The sequence below is a fragment of the Rattus rattus genome, chromosome 15 (genome assembly GCF_011064425.1).
Source record: "Rattus rattus isolate New Zealand chromosome 15, Rrattus_CSIRO_v1, whole genome shotgun sequence".
Taxonomy (NCBI): domain Eukaryota; kingdom Metazoa; phylum Chordata; class Mammalia; order Rodentia; family Muridae; genus Rattus; species Rattus rattus.
Genome location: NC_046168.1, coordinates 44,456,841 through 44,478,083, shown reverse-complemented (window position 1 = coordinate 44,478,083; position 21,243 = coordinate 44,456,841).

The following is a 21,243-nucleotide window of genomic DNA, read 5'->3' as shown; positions in this document are numbered from 1 at the left end:
ATAACAAACAGGCTAAATTTAGCCATAGGTCTATAGTCTACAATGTTCCCTCTATGGAGTGATTTTAAGAAAATTTCCAATAATGTTTTATTTATAAATAATAACAAGCTGAGAAAATTTAGCCATAGGCCCATTCTTCCCTTCTTGATCATGCTCTCTGTATATAGTGATTGTAAAAAATGTCCCATTAATTATCCTCTACGTTGTTTTGTTCATGTTTGGTGTTTAAGACTGGTTGCAACTTTACTGTCAAAAGGAAAGATTTTGAGAGTATAATACAATTAACTCAATGATAAGTGGTAATAAGTTTAGGATAGTCTTAAGGAAAATAAATAGCTTGAAGATCACGGGTTTTTTCTTTTTCTTTTATAATATGAACAAATATCAAAGTTCTCTTTTTGAGATATTATTTTCCTTTATTGTTGTTGTTACTCTTTAATCTTGTTTTGCAGTCCAGCCACAGGTCTACCCTGTGACTGTTCTTATTCCCATTCCTCTCTCCTATCTTCACGAAGATGTCCCCAGCTGCCCAACCCCACCTCATCAGACCTCCACATTCCCTGGGGCCTCAAGTCTCTCCAGGGTTAGGTGCACAGTTTTTCACTGAGCCAGACCAGGCAGTCCTCTTCTGTATATGTGTTGGGGGCTTCATATAGCTGGTGTATGCTGCCTGGTTGGTGATCCAGTTCTGAGAAATTTTGGGTTTCCAGGTTAGTTAAAACTGTAGGTCTTCCTATGGGATCGCCCTCCTCCTCAGCTTCTTCCAGCCTTTCCCTGATTTAACCATAGGAGTCAGATCATTGCTTGTGTTTAAGTATCTTCATTTGTCTCAGTCAGCTGCTTGTTGGGCCTCTCAGAGGGCAGCCATGCTAGTCTTCTGTCTGTAAGCACACCCCAGCATCAGTAAGAGTGTCAGGCCTTCGAGCCTCCCCTTGAGCTGGATCCCAATTTGAGCCTGTCGCTGGAGCTTCTTTCCCTCAGTCTCTTCTATATTTTTGTCCCTGCAGTTTTGTTTTTCTTTTTTTTTTTTAGACAGGAACAATTCTGTGTCAGAGTTTTTGACTATTGTTTGTATAATAACCGAGTTTTAACTCCAGAACCATTTAAAAGAGATTATTTACAAGGAATTAATGTTTTGTATCGATATTATTGCTGTTCCTTCTATGTGGAAGATAAAGTCACACAAAAGTAGTTAAAATATTTCAAAAGCATAACTATATTGACAAAATCCTTATAGAGTTAAAACTCAAATATGTATTGCCAGTAGTTAATTATGAATAGTGAGATTTATAGTAACCATGTAAATGTTTTAAATGCAATTAGAATCAACTTAAGTTTATTGTTTTTCCTTGATGTCATTAGTGAAAATTAGCTCTTATTTTAAAACTTATTCAATTCTGCTATCTGCTTGCAGACCTTGACTCATTAGGCATGTTAAAGATACTGGCTAATACATTTTTAAACATTGTATTAACCCCCAAAGATTTAAGTATAGTGCTATCTTGATTCCATAAATTAGGTAGCACAAAACAAAATGCAAATGACTCCGTACTGGATAACCAGTCGAGGCTCATCCCTGGGTGATGAGAATTCGCCCTCTCCTAGCAGTCATTAGTTGATTGTAGTATTTGTATCAGCGTGGGACCTGTGAAATATTCCATCTTCCACATTACCATGTCCAGGGATATTAACATTCTCTGGTTTTGTTTAAATTTGCCACAGACTTCCTTATATTCTGGATCTTACAATCCTTTGGCCTCTCTCCACTGATATTCTCTAAGCCATAAATGTAGGATCTGTGATGCAGATATATATATATATATATATATATATATATATATATATATATATATATATATATATATATGGGCTGGGATCCCCAAAATCTGTTGATCTCTGTATTGTGTCTAATTGTGCTTTTCTGTGATGGCAGTGAAGTTTTTGTAATGAGAGGCTTTTTCAATGAGGGGCAATTGCTGTACTAACCACTAACCTACACATACAGGGATAAGATTCAGGTCACACTTCTGAAAGAAATAAGATCTACAAAATAGAATGCTTCTGTTGCCAGACTGTTCCTTTTGTTAGATTTGGCTCTCAGGCATCCATGGAGATCAAAAGTAGTTATCAACTAGAAAACACAGAGCTGGTAAAAGGATACACTTGGCCTGCCTGGCATGCTGGAGTATCTTTAGGCAGACTTTGCTGGATATTCCCAGAGTTACATGTACTTAAGAGTCCTCTCCAGGTTAAGTGTTGATGAAATTGTCTGCTGCCTTGAGTTTTCGTTGATTCTTTTCTCAGATACTATGGAAACATCCTCAAATCCTAAAACCTAGTCTTTAGGCTAATTTTCTTCTGCCTTTCAGTAAATATATATATATTATATATATATATATATATATATATTACATATACTAAGCTTATATATATATAAGCTTGGGTAGCAAGCCTTTACCAAAGTTTGATTTTTCTTCTTTTCTTTTATATTTTCTTTTCTTTATTTTTTTAATATTTTTTTTGTGGTCCAGGCTTTTTCTCCCTTTCAGTCCACCCTCTGACTGTTCTACATCCCATACCTCTTCCCCATCCAACCCCTGTCTATGAGGATGTCCCTACTCCTCACCCCACCCCCACCCCACCAGACCTCTCCACTTCCTGGGGCCTCAAGTCTCTTGAGGGTTAGGTGCATCTTCTCTGACAACCCAGACCTGGCAGTCTTCTGCTATATATGTGTTGGGAACTTCATATCAACTGGTGGATTCTGCCCGGTTGGTGGCTTAGTGACTGAGAGATCTTGGGGTTCCAATTTAGTTGAGACTGCTGGTTCTCCTACAGAGTCACCCTCCTCCTCAGCTTCTTCCAGTTTTTCCCTAATTCAACCACAGGGGTCAGCAGTTTCTGTTCATTAATTGTGTGTAAATATCTGCATCTGACTCTTTCAGCTGCTCGTTGGGTCTTTCAGAGGGCAGTCATGATAGATCCCCCTTTGTGAGCACGCCATAGCCTCACTAATAGCATTGGGCCTTGGGGTCACCCCTTGAGCTGAATCCCAAGTTGGGCTGTCACTGGGCCTCCTTTTCCTCAGGCTCTTCTCCATTTTTGGTTTTGCAGTTCTTTCAGACAGGAACAATTATGGGTCAGAGTTTTTGACTATGGAATGGAAACCCCATCCCTTACTTGATACCTTGTCTTTCTGCTGGAGGTGGGTTCTACAATTTCCCTCTCCTCACTGTGGCACGTTTCATCTAAGGTCCCTCTCTTGAGTCCTGAGAGTCTCTCACTTCCCAGGTCTCTGGTTCATTCCTCCCACCTCCTACCTCCAGGGGTTCTCTGTTTTCATTCTCTCTGCTGGCTCTCAGGGCTTCAGTCCTGTTCCCCCCAAGCAACACCTGATCATGTTTCCCTTCCCCTCCCTGCCCCCTTTCCCACCTATGTCCTTCCCTACCCCCTCCTGTGATTGATTTCTTCTCTCTCCAAAGTGGGATTGAGACATCCTTGCTTGAGCCTTTTGGCTTGATAACAAAAATTAAAAATAATCATCAATATTATTTAGAATGTACTTCACTTTGTGTTTTTTCCCCCACTTAGTTTTTACTTTAAGGGAAAGACAGTTTATAGAGAAGAAGGCCAGTTATATTTGCTCATTAAATTAGTGATTTCCTATTACCCGACTGTGATGATTCGAAGGACCACTAGAACTTTCCTAATATTCTTTCCCAAGAAGAACCTTCTCCACGTGTTCTGGCTAAACCTCGTGCAGTAGTTGGAGCTCTTGCTCTGCAGCAGAGAAGAGCCTTTGCTTTATGAGTAAAACTTTATCTTTCTTTAAAATCACCTATAATCTTTAGTAACTCAAAGCAATGATAATCAGTACAAATCTGAACTTAACTGCAGACAATCATGTCTCTCTTGTTTCATGCTTTTTAATTTCTTAAATATCTGCAGGGGGTGCTTTTCTCCTAATAGTCTTCATGATTCATTTTACCAGTTGTTTTAGAATCTACATGGCCCCCCATTGGAGGGATGGGGCCACCCACCCACCTCAAAATATTAATGCAGAATTCCTCCGGTCAAAGGAAATGCAGGGACAGAGAGTAGAGCAGAGACTGAAGGAAAGGCCATCCAGAGACTGTCCCACCTAGGGATCCATCCTATCAGCAGACACTAAACTCGGACACTATTGCTGATGACAAGAAGCACTTGCTAACAGGAGCGTGGTATAGCTGTCCACTGAGAAGCTCGGTCAGAGTCCGAGCAGTACAGATGCTAATGCTCACAGCCAACCATCGGACTGAGCACAGGAGCCCCAGTGGAGGAGTTAGGGAAAGACTGAAGGCGCTGAAGAGTTTTACAACCCTGTTGGAAGAACAACAATATAACCAACCAGAACCCCTGAGTACCAACCAGAGTACACACAGAGCACCCACGATTCCAGCTAGATATGTAGCAGAGGATTGCCTTGTCTGATATCAATGGAAGAGGAGCCCCTTGATCCTGCGGAGGCTGGACGTCCCAGTGTAGGGGAATGTAGGACACGGAAGTAGAAGTGGGTGGGTGGGTGGGGGAGGACCCTCAAGAGGAGGGGGCAGGAGATGGAGGTTTGTAGAGAGGAAACTGGGGTTGGTGATAACATTTGAAATGTAAATACATAAAATAACCAATTAAAAAAGAAAAATGCTTTGCATTAAAAGTTTATTTCTTTATGTGGGAGGTAAGTAGGTGTGGTCATGAGTGTGGAAGTCAGAGGGGTATAGGAGTTGTTCTCTGTTTCCACCAAGTGGCTTCTGGGAATAGCACTCATGTTGTTAGGCTTGAAAACAAGTGCCTTTGCCTGACTATCTCACTTGCCCAGAAGTACTTTATTGTTTAATTATCAATTTTGAAAAATCCAGACTTTTGCTGTTACATAATATATAGTATGATGACTTATCTCAGCAACTACATTTCATTTAATTTACAAGTATACTCAACATGCAACCTTATTAAACAAAAATTCCATAGTCAATTGTTTTGAAAATATTTAGATAACCAAATTAGTGAGATGTTTAAACATATGTAAATCATTATTTGTGAACTTTACTTCTTTTCTTGTCATTTGTTTCCATACATTTAATATAAATACATTAATTATATATATATATATATATAATGGAAAATTAGTATATCTTATTATTAAGAGTATTCATAAAATATACATATTATTTTTATATGAAAAGAATAATTTTCATTTCGTGCATATGTAACTCCCCTTGAGCTGGGAAGGCAGAAACAGGAAAATCCCTTGGGGCTCAATTACCAACCTGACAATTTTACAAGCCTCAGGTTATAATGAGAGGTCATGTCTCAAAAACTAAAGTCATCTCAGACCTACACACACACACACACACACACACACACACACACACACACACACACACTTATTCACATTAAAAGGTCTTGTTTCGAATAGTAAGTAAAGGAATGAGGCTTTCTGGTACTTTCTTTTTCAAATTTAAGAAATGTGGGGATAGAGTACACTAACACCTATGGAATCTAGAAAATGAATTAAAACATGCAAGCTCATGAATTTAAAGAATTATGGGTCAAATAACTGAAAAAATGATTTGTCCAGAATCTTACACTAGTTCTGTTATTTTTCAGACAACATTTTAAAAACTATTATTGATCAATGTATACAAAGTAACTAGACATGAAGTTCACAACTTGTAAATTATCGCTCTGTGAAAATTCACTTTTGCTTCATTGAAGATCCTTGGCCCACTGTTCATAAGGATCAGAAAAATCAGTTTTGTATATTCACCTGGGGAATAGCAGAGGAAGAAGGGAAGAACCTGCCTCCTTCCATAATTTCATGATGCAGAGACACGGGTCGATCTGCACAGCTCATCTCCATGGTGTCGCCTTATCAATCTGTCACTCCTTTTGGCCAAGCTGTGGCAATATTGACCTTACCTTCCTGGGATTACCAGGTCTCTGAAAGTTAACTTCTGCCACTATTGTTCCTGAGGGAAAAAAACGTTCAGTTTGACATCATTGTAGTTATTTCTGATGAGAGAGTGTTTAAATCTAATCGAGTTGCCTGTGGTTCATCTCCTCTTCCAGGTCTTACTACCTGTATGTTTCTAGAAATGCAGTAAGCAAGAGCATCTGAGGAAACTGCTCTCTCTCTCTTCCTTTGCACAGGGGCCCACACCAAACTTGATGTATGTGCTCTGAGTATAAATTTATAGCACATTTTTCAAGGCATTCACTGTCAATTCAGCTACATTGCTATTTTCGACTGTTTTATGATGTCCATTTTTCTCAGTCTGACACTCTAGTGAATTCTAACACACACACATTCAGCGGGGAAGTCCAAACACTAAAGAAATACTGGACTATCAATCAAGTAACAAACACTTACTGGGTTCCTACTTGGGAGCATTACTCTGGTGTGAGAGAATGATACAGAGAAATATAAAACATGGCTCCTGACATAAAAGAAAGAGTATGAGATTTTGTGAAGGCACACAGGCATGCAGACATAGTCACACAAACACACACACACACACACACACACACACAAACCAACGTATTAGCACACATAGGAACACACATACATACACAAAATAAATACATAAACACATGCATACATACAAACAAAAGTGTCCAGAAACACATAAGTGCACACACATAATACACTGGAAAGCATATAATAAGTTCTACTATGTTCAGAAGAATTATTGAATGGTAGCATTTTAATGCAAAACTAATGCAAAAATTACATGTAATTACACTAATTAATACTTAATTACACTGCTAACATCCCAGATACATTCTAGTTTACTGTATGTGTGACCCAATTCCAGATAGCTATGCATTGTTTCTTAAATATACAATTAATTTGTCTCATTCGTTCATAATGTATTGCCATCTATATGGGTTAATAGTAAAAAACAAAAAAACAAAAATGAAATAACTTTCTTTAGAATTTTAAAGGAAATCTCCCAAAGTTTAATTAAGTAAAACCATGATATAGACTAGAGTTCAAGAACTATGACTCACATAGGATTTTTTTCAGGAAATCCAAAATGTGAGAGAATGAGGAAGGAACCTGTCAACTGTCCTTCTCAGGGTATATATCTCACCATAATGAACTGAAATATATTGCTCGGAGTTCACTTATTTGTTTGGAACAGCCTGAGAGTTGGTCAGTAAAATTAACTTGTGTCAGAATTGGAATATAAAAGATGGAACCATTATTTCCCGGAGGGAGTTAAAGGCAGGTGTGTGGACACTGGCTGCGCCCCAATGGGATCCTGCAGAGCTCTGCACTGTTGCAGGCTGAGATAGATACTAAGGATGCCTGGAAATTATTTCAAATAATCGCTACTTTTGAGGACACATTTAGCCATCATTTCCCACTTCTGGCTGAAGTCCCTGAGGACTTTCTTAATACTGGCGGTCGATTTCTTTGACTTTAACTCTTCCTAGCCAGCCACATTATGTAATCCGATTTCCTTGTCTAAAACTCCGGTCCTTGTACCGCACCATACTCTATTGTCCTGGCTGAACGGAACCGGCCACACATAGGAGGGCCACCCAGTAGGAGGACCAGCAATCTTAATTAACCTGGACCACCAAGATCTCTCAGATACTGGACCACCAATTAGGCACCATACACCAGCTGATATGAGGCCCCCAACGCATATACAGCAGAGGACTGCCTGGTCTGAGAACAGTCAGAGAAGAAGCACCTAACCTTCAGGAGACTGGAGTCCCCAGGGAATGGGGAGGTCTGGTGGGGTGGGGGGGGGACATCCTTATGGAGGGAGGGGGATGGGAGGGGGAGGGAGAGAGAGAAGGTATGGGATGTGGAAAAGTCAGAAGGTGGAACAGGAGGGGGATAAAATCTGGAGTGTAAAAACCAAGATTAAATAAAATTTAAAAAAGGAAAAAGAAAAACTTTATGTAAGCAAGAAGATGATTTTCAAAGGCTTGTACTCTCCCAGGCAACCGTTCTCTGAAGAAAACAGAAACCCACTGCACCCAACTTCCAAAGCGAAGCAAGAGTTCACAAAAGGAAAAAAAAAAGATTATTACTGACGGTTGCTGATTTTTGGGCCTTACCAAATTCAAAGATTCAGGACAGAAGTTCTAGTACAGGATGAAGACTCATGCAACATCAAACCCAGCTACGAAGGAAGCAGGCAAATCTGGGAAGAAGATTGAAGTAATTAACTAAGAAAATAAAACAGAAGATAGGAAAGTCACTATGGCAGAGGAAATTAGAATATTTTGTAGAGACCAGACTGGCAGTAAATTAGTTAGAAACAGTAAAGGTTATCTTGGAAGGATTGGGAAAATCAGAATATGTGGAGAATTTGAATATTTACCTATTCACATTCCCCATCTTAAAAAGCCTTTGGTCCTGTGGTTCAGAACTGCCACAGGTGTCAAAGTTTCAAATTTTCATTTTAAGTAACATTGTGCTTTTCTTACACTCTCCATTAAATATCCTTTTAACTATCAAAACCCAAGTTGTATTGTCACGCACTTCATCTAAGAATTGCCAGGAACAGGAATTTAAAACGCCTTCTGTCCTGGAGAGCAGCTAAAAGTAGTTACAGAACCTGATGAACTGCCGAAACGTCCACACCAGCCTAAAGGGGTTCTGCTTCTTTCACAACACATTGACCCAAGTATCAATCTTATGAAACTTATAGGGTGAGCCCATTTTACAAACCTTATGATTTCTTGTTAATTTTATCAAACTAAATAGAGGAAATCCACAAAATTGGAGAAAATATTTGCCTTCCATACCAATAGTTATTTTTATTCAGAAGAAAGAAATCCCGTAACTCAAGAGAAACAAGAATAAGTCAATTTAAAATCATATGAAAATCATGAATAGTTTCTCGTTCAAGTACAGACATATAAATGACCAAAATACATAAATAGATGATCAGATTTCCTAACCATGAGTAACTTAATAAAAGCTTTATTGAGCTATCACCATGTGGAAAGAAGGGCAGTTGCTATCACAGAAAGTGAAAATAACATGAAAGGGTATGGACATTAGAAAACGTATGCACTCTGGAGGATGGGATTGGCAAATGATGAAGAAGAAAATCATTGAAGGTCCTCAAAAGAGTAAAATATAATTGCCAGAAACCCCACAGTTTCGAATTCATGTCAAGCGATTTGAAGGCATGATCTAAAAGAAGTACTTGGGCATTGCTACTTTTAGTAGTAGGATTAAAATATAGCCAAAAATCGACAGCAACCAATGTTTCTATTGCTTGATGAATGGTTTAGTGAAAGTGTGGTATGGTCAATTGAATTGTTTAACCTTAAAATAGATGCCTACTACTCTAGACACTCTCTAAAATACATAGATATAATATACACAGATATAACATACATGGATTATAATATACACAGATTATAATATACATAGATTATTATATACATAGATATAATATTCACAGATATAAAATACATAGATATAATATACACAGATATAATATTCACAGATATAAAATACACCAGATATAATATACACAGATATAATATACACAGATATAAAATACACAGATATAATATACACAGATATTAAAAAGTTTTAAATGGATTGACTGACACAATGACAGGCTGACAATGGTTCTCCCGGACACATGTTCACAAATAAAAAAGCCCCAGTGCTAGTAATATGTTACCTGTTATGGAGTGGTTGGCCAGTGAGGTCATATATTACCTTTCCCACCAAATGTCACAGGCTATGGTTAATGTTCTTGGTTACCCTTCAGGATTTGACAGGAGTTCTGGGAAGAGCTCAAAAGAACTGGAGAAAGGTAGTAGGTGTAATCAAAACACATTACATACCTTCTTGATAGACTACAAAGCTGTAAGCTGAAATAAAGCCTTTCTTCTGCAAAAAAAAAAAAAAATCAAAAAGGATTCTCAAAGAACTAATAAAGATTTTTAGTAAGAGAGGGCATTTTGAGACATTGGACATTATTGGTAATTGAAAAAACAATACAATCTAGACTAAGCATGTAGACTTTATGCCAGAGACAAAAATTTAGTGACAAGAATGCAAATGTTGCATTATTTCATTCATCAGGGAGCTCAAGAAGTCAAATTAGAAGTATGAGAAGGTATAGTACTGATTATGAGGCAGGGCAAATGAGGGAAGAAAGGGCTGTTGTTATTCTTTTTTTGACATTTAGAAGGTGAAAATGTCTAGAGATTGGTTTAACAACACCTGACCCACACTCAGATCCTCAGGTAGCAAGAAGAGAGCAGTTGGCAGGGCTTGGACTTTTGAAAATTCAGAGCCGACTCCTAGGGGCGCACTTCCTCTACAAAGGTCACACCTACTCCAGCTAGTTCACCCCTCCTAATACTTCTCCAGTAGTGCCACTCCCTGTTGGCTAAGTGTTCAAATATATGAATTCATGTGGGTAATTCTAATTCAAACCACCCCACTACCTGAGAAGAGGGAACCTCAATGGAGAGAACTTTTCCCTAGAGCTGAAGCCAAGGATGTAGGTTATTTTCTTAATTAGTGAATAATGTGGGAGGGCCCATCCCATTGTGTTTGCTGCTACCCTGAGCTGGTGATTTGGAGTGCTTGAGGAAACTATGGAAAGCAAGTCATGGGTAGCTAGCACTTTTGCATGGTCTCTGCATGAGCTCCTGCCTCCAGGTTTCTGCCTTGAGTGACTCCTGATTTCCATAAACTATGAACAGCGGTGTGGGAGTATAAAACAAATCAACCTTTTCCTGCATAATATGATGTTGGTTGCGATGTTTCATTGCAGCAGCAGTGACCTTAATTAAAACACACATTTAATGTATGTTTATAATTTTGCATTGACTAGTCACACAACTATTTTTAGTCCTGTCAGTCTACAGGTTAGAAAAACCTCCTTGTAGGTTTTTATTTTAATTAATTTTCTGTGTGTATGTGTATCTGTCTGTCGGTGTATCTGTTTGTATATATGTGTGAGTATGTGTGTCTGTGTGTATATGCGTGTGTGCACATGTGTGTGCATGTGTGTGTGTGTGTATATGCGTATGTGCACGTGTGTGTGCATGTGTGTGTGTGTGTGTGTGTGTGTGTGTGTGTGTGTGTACATTTGTATGTGTGAAAGCACCTATGGAGGCCAGGTGTAGACACCTCAAAGTTTTTGTTATAGATAAACTCTTTTGTGAGTCACTTGATTGGGGATGCTGGGACTCAAACTCAGATCTTATAATAGAGAAGTAAAAGTCAAGTCATCTCTTCAGCCACGGTAAATTTTATATTTTATGATTTTTTTTGTTTATAGGCAATAAAACTATTTTAAAAGTTAACTTTGTGAGCATCTCAGGTTTTATATTTGAATGTAAAATGTTCCCATTTTAGTTACTTTTGTATTGGTGTCATAAGACACGATAACCAACGTAACTTTGAAAAGAAAACAGTTTGTTTCCAGAGGGTTAGGGTCTGTGACCATCATGTTGGGGAGCATGAGAGCAGACAGCCACAACAACAGAACAGAAGCTGAGAGATTTCACATTGCTTTAAAAACATAAGGCAGAGAGAACTAACCAAAAATTTGTATGGGCTTTTGAAACCTCAAAGTCCACCCCAATGACACACTTCCTAATCCTTTCCAAATAGTTCCAACCGGAGACCAAACACAGGAGCCTATGGTTCCATTCTCATTCAAATACCAGAGTTCCCTATGGGTGTTTGAAAACTGGTCCCACTCTCATTGTCCTTTTTGAGGAGTCTATAGATCCTTTAAGACAGAAAGCTAAAGGAAACCATGTCCTGTAGGTCCTGAAGTTTTACAGCTCAAACATTTTCTAATCTCTCTGATTTCAGAGAGAAGCCTTATGTCCCTGTCATCGTGTTCATTTGTGTTATTATATATCCCTCTTACTGAGAGTAAAGCACAACCACTTCTGGTTTCTATAAAATCATATTTCATATAAAATTGCTTACTATTTACACATGTTCATACTGCTAATATTCTTCCAAACTGCCTCTCAAAGACACTCATTGTGGACATAGTACAAAAATAGTTGGAAAACAGAGTACTCACCATAAAGAGTTTATACTATGGGAATTCCCAAATTTTGTTCTCAGAGAGCTAAGCCTCTGAGAAGTAAATACCTGACACATGGGTAGAAGGTGGGACAGTAGATAGTTTGATACTTAAAGGACGGATAAATGTGATTTTATCATGGTACTTGAAAGTGAAGGTTAAATAAAGACTCCACACGCAGTGCAATTTTAATTGCTTGAAGGTTATATAAATATTGTATTCATTACCAGAGTAATAGGTGAATTACTATTCCTTCTATAATATGTGCAGATAAGAAGAATTCTCTGAATGTGTAACAAGAAAAAGGGGCATGGCCATGAGCAACACCAGAACAAACTGCAGAGTGCATCTGCATATGAACCTTTTCCGGCTTCATTTCTTCAAACAGAGTGTGTTCATTTTAGATTTTATCATCAGAAGTCAAAAGCCCTTCTGATCACCAAGTTTCCACCTAAGAATCCGATAAGTAGCTGAGAGGAGAAGCTGAGGGCTAAAGCTAGATACTGAAGTACCTTTGCATTAAATGTGTGCTTAGCAAGAATTATTGCAGCAGGCGCACAGCCAAACACTGAGATGGATGGTATAACTTTAGATATGAGGAGGAGATCAAGGAAGGGTTATGCCTCAAAGACGATGGCTTCTGGGTGACTTAGAAACAATTTCCTATTGTAATAAAAGTTTGAAACAAATTCTCTGTATAATGCTGGGAGTGGTAGTGGCTACTCTGAAGAAGAGAAATGTGATCATAGTCCTAAACTTCTTCCAAAGAGGAAAAATTGAAGATATGGCACATTGAGTAAAAAAAAGCTTGCTGTGTAGGTCTAAGGATCCAAGTTTGAATAATCACAATCCACGTGAAATCAATCCGTATTAGGCCCTCTAATTCAGAGTTTCTAAGGTTACAATTGAGGCTGAAAGTGGAAAATCAATCTTTGGAAGCTCATGGGCTAGCTAGCCTGGTATAGGCAATGGCCAAAAACAAACAACCCTTCTTTTAAACAAGGAAAGACTCAGGCCTGGAGTTGTCTTCTAAATTCCATAAATATGTTAAAACATATATGTATCTGCGCGCGCGTGCGCACACACACACACACACACACACACACACACACACGTTAATACGCATACACAGACACACAGACACAGACACAGACACTAATCTAAAGCAGTTCAGAGTCAAAAACAAGTGACAGAGTTAACAAGGTGACTTCCTTATTATACTGCATGGCCTCATGCAATGTGAATCAATTAATAGCTAAATTGGAAATGAGAGGCTTTGTCCCCAGCAGGGAAACATGGGAAAACACCTCATTGATCCAGCGGATGCTTCCCTCACAGGTGGGATTGATGAGTTGAGGCTTCACAGTGAGGGTACCATTTCCTGTATCCATGTCCCATTTGACCACACGGAGACATGGCTGTCTGCATAAGTCGTCTCCCTTCCCATTTCATCCTTGTCTACAATAAGAATTTAAGTGAAAATTAAAATGAGGATTGTGGCAATAAAATGTGTATAATTGACCTGACCATGCTGCATACAAACTCCTCCTTCCATGGACTTCTGTTTTGGGATTCTTTTCCAATTACGTGTTAAAAATTTGTAATGAAGTTACAGATTTTTTTTTTTCTGTAAGAAAAAAAAGTTTCTTAAAAAACAAAAAAGAAAGAACTATAAGAAAGAAAGGAAGGAAGGGAGGGTGGGAAGGAGGAAGGGAAGGAAGAAAGGACAGAAGGAAGGAAGGAAGGAAGGAAGGCCTACAAGAGTTGGTAAACAGACATAAAGTCTATTGTAAGTCACATAAGGACAGAAGAGCTCCTTTTCCTTACCATTTCACTTGAAGAGAATCTGCTCTGAAATAATGATGAGGTCGTTAGACTTAATACTCTTGTGCTGAAGAATTCCAAATCCTCCATCTACCAGCCATCAGGCCATAGATCCTATTTAATACAGCTTGCATTAAGGCTAGAAGTTCCCAGGTTTCCCAGTCAAATGACATCAAACCTAATATAAGAAATAGTTTTCTAAAGTAAAAGTCAAGTAGCAACGATATGAGAATTGATTTCTACCCATCAAAAAGCAATGCAAAAAGAAAAAGAAAAAAGAAATCCTTGAAGCTTTCTGTGCACAGATATTTCTTAATATGATTTACTTATAAATTTTATTTTAACTAATTATAGCCGGGATGAAATTTGTTTTGCCATTTATTTAGTACAGGATAAATAACAATCTTCTATTTTATACACATGAGGGTTTATTTTAAATTAATTCTAAGCAATTTAGTATACTATATAAATAAGCACTAAGTTCAAATCAGGAAGGAGCCATTCTTTAACAGAATAAAACAGGCATGTTTCCACCATATCATTTAGTTTCAGAAGAAAGGCAAACCAAGGTATGACATATACACATATGGTACATAATTTCTAATAATTTCACTTTCTGTTCATAAACGTACAGAAGAAAGTATTTGGGAGGAGGCGGTGGGACAAGAGAAGAGAGTGATGAGAGAGAGTAAACATACTCAGAAAGTATTACCTATCTATGAAAATGAGTTAGGAAGCTGATCATAGGTATTAAAAACACATACTAATATCAATTTTGGAAATACATAGGTATTTCCCTAAAATGAATATTTAAAAATGCCTAATTTCTCTGGATGAATTTTTCCTAACCATTGATTTATTACTAAGATAGCTAACAAGTCCCTACTGGGAACATAGTTTTGTGACTTCTATAAAAGCATGTTTTACAACTGGTGGATGTACACTGTGAAGGACTTAACATGAAGATTCAAATATGTGATCCTCAGACACTCATAGATGCCATGGTTTGAGTAGACATCTGAGATCAATGTCAAATGTTATGTATATAGAGTTTTCTCCAGGGACCAATCCCTTGATAGATTATCTTATCCCTAAAGGTCAGCTCTACATAAGATATACGAATAAACTAAGTGGACTTGGTATGCAGAATGTGTGTGTGTGTGTGTGTGTGTGTGTGTGTGTGTATCTCTGTGTGTCTGTGTGTGTGTGTCTGTGTGTGTGTGTGTGTTTATCTGTGTGTGTGTAGGTATGTGTGTGTGTGTATATCTCTGTGTGTCTGTGTGTGTGTTTATCTGTGTGTGTGTAGGTATGTGTGTGTGTGTGTGTAACAATAGTAATTAAAGAATGTCATAAATTTCATAGAGACTTGGGGTGACACGGGAGAAGTTAAAATGGGGAGAAGAGGGGAGGGAATGATACACATCCAGAACTCATATGTTAAATTTAAAAATAAAACAAAAGTAAAAGGTTGAAATTTGAACTATCTTGGGATGAGAGTTGGGATTTTTATCAATGCATACATAATGCACATACACATTGCTGTGTTTGATACTCACACTTCTACATATATTGTTTAAATATAAAGTAAGCTGTACAGACAAACACCATCAACAAGGGAGTGGCAGGGTTTCATTAGTAAGCCATGTGTACACCATACTCAGATTTTCTCAGGTAAGGTGCTGCTTAAACCTAACTTAAAATGTTGAAGTTATTAGATCAAAAAAAAAAAAAACCCACGTAATTAGCTTTCTATGTTTAACTAGGAGCCAACAAACTATTTGTAGGCTGAGATAAAATGTGCACATCGCGATTAAGGTATGTAACCATCTTTCATATAAACAAAAGAAAACAGAGCTTAGGTTTTTTTTTTTTTTCACAGGTATAATGTTGTCTTGAAAGCGCTGTGTTTCTCAGGGGCCATGGATAACAGCACTACATCCATCTTTGTCAATTTCATAGAGGAGTCATTAGTGAAATGTCACCTTCCGAGGTTTTCGCACCTTGAGTACAGAAAGTTTCTAGTTTCAAAAAATAGCAACAATAAAAAACAGTGTCTAATTGCAGCAGGCATTAAAACTGTGCCACAGACACATTCTGCCATTGTGAAAAATAGTAAGCGTGTCAATACTGTTGCTGCTGTTATTATGTCACGGAGAATTTACCTCAGCTACGCTCCTTTCTTAGTATTTTCAAGTGTCTGTAAAGTACTGTACTGTTGCAAATGCAAATCCATAGACTGCCACCTGAGTGAAATGACACTGCATTACTTTCCCAGCTATTTTTTTTCTCCATCTTTATTAAATTGGGTATTTCTTATTTACATTTCAAATGTTATTCCCTTTCCCAGTTTCCATGCCAACATCCCCCCTCCCCCTCCCCCCTTCTCTATGGATGTTCCCCTCCCCATTCTACCCCCATTACTGCCCTCCCCCAACCAATCCCGTTCACTGGGGGTCCAGCCTGTCAGGGCCAAGGGCTTCCCTTTCCACTGATGCTCTTACTAGGCTATTCACTGCTACCTATGAGGTTGCAGCCCAGGGTCAGTCCATGTATAGTCTTTAGGTAGTGGCTTAGTCCCTGGAAGCTCTGGTTGGTTGGCATTGTTTCATATGGGGTCTCAAGCCCCTTCAGCTCTTTCAGTCCTTTCTCTGATTCCTTTAACGGGGGTCCCGTTCTCAGTTCAGTGTTTTGCTGCTGGCATTCGCCTATGTATTTGCCATATTCTGGCTGTGTCTCTCAGGAGAGATCTATATCCGGTTCCTGTCAGCCTGCACTTCTTTGCTTCATCCATCTTATCTAGTTTGGTGGCTGTATATGTATGGGCCACATGTGGGGCAGGCTCTGAATGGGCGTTCCTTCAGCCTCTGTTCTAAACTTTGCTTCCCTATCCTCTCCTTCTTGTTCCCCTTGTCATCCTTCTTGAGTTTCATGTGTTCTGTGCATCTTGGGTAATTCGAGCATTTGGGTTAATATCCACTTATCAATGAGTGCATACCATGAGTGTTTTTCTGTGATTGGGTTACCCCACTTCCCAGCTATTCTTGATTGGAAATTGTTTTGTCGCCTTTTGAAGGCCAAGGTTTGAGAAACCCAAAACCATTCCAAACAGATCTTATTCCCCATTATTCTATACAAATTCAATATAAGGAACAACGTGAGAGGGTGAATTACTCATGCATCCTTAGCGAGATTCAGATGTCTGTGTTTACAAACAGTTTTAGCAGCCAAGTCAGCTCCACACACGGAATTCCAAGATGACGGCTATTGTAGAGAGAGTAACTGAATTTAGTTCTCAAAGAGCGATTTGCCCTTTCAAACTAGTTTCAATAATTTTACCTTATTTCAAATATTTTAAAAGGCCTAAAATGGGAAGCAAAGCCTATGCATTTGATCATAATCCTAAGTGTTTATTTTTGTTGAATATCTATTTCCTTAGGACTTTGTTAATTTTTCACCGGGCCTAGAGTTGTGTGACAGCCACATACAATACCCACTGATTGCACATCTCTGCAAGTTTTGAAACACGTAGTAGCTGCCTATTACTGAGCTCATTTGGCAAGTCCAGTTGTCAGTTCAACATTTTATGGGCACGAACAGAAGCAACGAGGCAGAGCTCCCAGCCGGAGACTATTGCAATCTCATTGCAGGGAAGAAGCATGAAAATCCTGTGATTGGTGACAAGCGTGTGGGAGCAGTGTGTGTACTCTGACAGCGTGCCCCGGCCCCCTTTTGGGATTCTGTCATTTTTCTTCATGTTGCTGTAACAACTCAACTCAAAAGTTTTTGTCTTAAAACAAAATGCGTTTATTCTCTTATATGACTCTTCTATAACAAATCACTTTCACTGTGGTAAAATGGATGTGTAATCAAGGTTGTTCCTTTCTGGATCTTCCAGCCATAGATAGATTTCTATATCTGATGATCTTCTGTAGAACATTTATAATTTGTGGTGATAGATTAATCTTTCATCTTGAAAGCCAGATATGCTGCAGATTCTCCCTTCTCTGGCACGTGGTCCAGTTTAATTTTTTTTTAATCTTTGAATCTGAAATTTCTATAATACTTTTACAAAGACCAATTACATGACATTGAGCCAACCCAGATTTTTCATTTGTAATTAGTTATTTTGAGTTCCTTTGTTGCACTTGTAGGATCATGTATTCATATAAATAACATTCATGGATATTAGGGATTATGACAGTCATTAGAAGAGGCAATGTTCAACCTAGCATGAATAACATTTTGCATACCTTGAAAATTTTGTAGTTTGTAATAACCCTTTGGAATTTCTGCAAGTCAACTATTTATCCATCCGTACTGTACATCTTCTATAACATTGAGAATTTTTAAATCAGATATAAGTGGATACTTTTTTGTAAAATGAAACCACAATATAAATGGACTGTATTGTTGATAATAACTATTTAAGTTTAAATGATCAATATTAGTTTTTAAAAACCCAGGGCTCCGACTGCATATGTAGCAGAGAATAGCCTTGTTGGGGCACCAGTGGAAGGGGAAGACCTTGGTCCTGTCAAGGTTGGACCCCCCAGTGCAGGGGAATATGGGAGGCAGTGGAATATGGGGGGAATACCTGTATGGGGGAGGGGAGAGGCTTATGAATAGGAAACCAGGAGGGGGATAACATTTGAAATGCAAGTAAAGAAATGTATCTAATAAAATTTTTAAAAATTACACTTACATGCTTATTTTAGTATTAAATTACAATTGTGAATTATTTGAATACTATTGCCAATTTTAGTATATTATTTGAATACTATTACCAATTGTTAGAACCAATTACATATATATAATATGCAAATTTGCAAATTTTTATGTTTTCATACCCTGTCTATCAAAGATAACTTGTAGTAAAAGAAACGCCCCCCCAAAAACACATAGGGCTATCTACATCTGTGCTCACGTCAAAATGTTTTGTGTAACTAATTTGCAACAACACACAGTTTTTGATTGATGAGACTTGGGGTTCTGTGCTTACCATTGCTGGAAGTTTATGTAATTCCTTTATTATTGAGGTTGAGAGCAGCAATTCTCTTGATAGAATAAATTAATGAAATGCCTCAGAATTCTAATTGATGGCTTTCTCGGATGTCTTCAGAACCATTATTATTCTGTCTGCAGAGGCTCATAATCTCTGGAAATTTCATAGTATCTTCACATCTTGAGACAGATGTTCTGAAATAATTTTCAATTACGTGTCAGTTTTTGGCAGAGTGAGGTAGATGGGGAAGAGACAACAGAAACAGGTTTCCAATATGCTGTCTTATTTCTATCAGGTCTGTCACCTTGGAAAGGGCTCTGATATCTTTGGGACAGTTCCTATTGTAGGCCCTCTACCCCTAAATATTAGTGTACATAACATGGGCATATTCTTATATCAGAAAACAAATTAGTTTGTCTAATATGGAGCAATAAACCAGGTATTTTGCATGCTTATTTTCCCCTTCAATAATCATTTGTTGAATTTATATGTGAGAATTATATGTGAGTAGATAAGATACAGGTTAAGAAACCTTTCTTGAGAGAAGGTCAGGTCTAGAGAGAAGGAGCCATGGCTATAATACAGCATAATTAGTGTTGTAATTCCTGTGAACAGGTTGTGTTAAATGTTTACCAAAAAAGATCATCTAAATTCAATTTTTAATGAGGGAATTTCTTCTCGACAAATTGAGTTTTAAAGGACTAACAGAAAAATGCATCCTAGGAAGGACAAACACAGCTGATGGAAGCTGTAACATGTCATGACAGCTTGGATTATCAAGGACTATACCACCATGCTCTGTAAAAGAGAATTACAGTGTTGCAACAGCTACAGCTCCACAAAAGAGACCTTCAAGACTATTTTTAAATCTTTTTTTTATAGTAAGCCCGCTTGATACCCTAGAGTACTCCAAACAGGAAGTTATAAAGGGTCAAGTAGTACAGTAGAAGGGCACTTCTGATTCCTACGGAAGGACTGGAGTGTGTGTCATTTCACCCACCTTCCCCAGACTAGGATGTATTCTTGAAGAGTGAACTAGATGGAACTTTATATCAGAGTTGTTGGACTCTGCTGTATTGTGGCTCTACAACTGTGAATTCTCCGCAGAAGGAGAAAGGAGCAAAATAAGAGTCTGTGATGCTTCTTTCTGGCTTCCTGACTGCTTGTCCAAAGTTTATAGTATCTTTTGCCCAAGCTAGGATACCCATTGCCTTGCTCTATAAAGTACTGCTTTGATCTTTGCTGCCAGAGGAACACTATCCATGTTTTCGCCTGCCAAGAGCTATTTAAATTGGTCCTTAAATTCTGCTCTAAATTCAGCAATGTAAATGTACCACTTTATAGTCTGCCAATGTAGTTACAGAAAACATTTTTACCCTCACAACACAATGAGTAAGTATCTTTACATACATCTCAAAGATGAAGAGGCCTTAATTTTAACCTACATAATTTACTAAAGATTCAGGAACTGGGACAGACAGAAATATAGAATGTCTCCCTGTGTAGATGAACAATTCCTTCTCATTCCCTCCCTACTGGTAGATTTAATTAATTACTTCTAGGAGTCACCTGGGTGGAAATATCTGCCTGAAAATCACACTGGGACTGATACATCAGTCTTCCATGGTAACACTGGATTTAAACAAAATCTGGTGTTGTTTTTCATACATTTGATCGTGTTTCCAATGAAACCATGAAGTTAGTTATGATCTGTTAACATCACAATTAATTACTAAGAAAAGGTCCATTGACAATCACTCTAGTTTGACAAAACCCAGTTACATATGCGATTTTACATTAAAATATATTAGCATATTTTAAAATATGTTTTGTATATTTCACCTTTAAAAGTCTTTCTCACAGAGAGATGTAAGTCCTGTTGGAGGAAATGCTGTAACCATATTATTTGTATTCAATATAAATTACAATACACAATTCACTTCTAAGGGAAGTAGTTCACAAATGACAAAAATATAGACTAAGATACCTAAAAGGACTTCTTTTACTCTAAGCAGTTAGTATTATATTTCCTATTAGGCACAAGTTTAGAGATCATTTAACTTGCATACCTAGCAAGTTTATTTTCATGTTTTATCCCAATGTGGATCCTATATGCAGTAATACTATATTGCATGTAAAATGCCAATCAATTACTCCCTCAATTGCTATTGCACCAAATGGCCATTTTTCTAATATCTCTTTCTTATCGTGTCATAGCTCTTGCCCAGCTGTTAGTTATCTTCTCATTAGAACTCTTGATAAGATCTTCAAAAACATATGTGAAAAGCACGGGCCTGCAAAACACCTAAAAAACAGACACAATGACACCTAGTG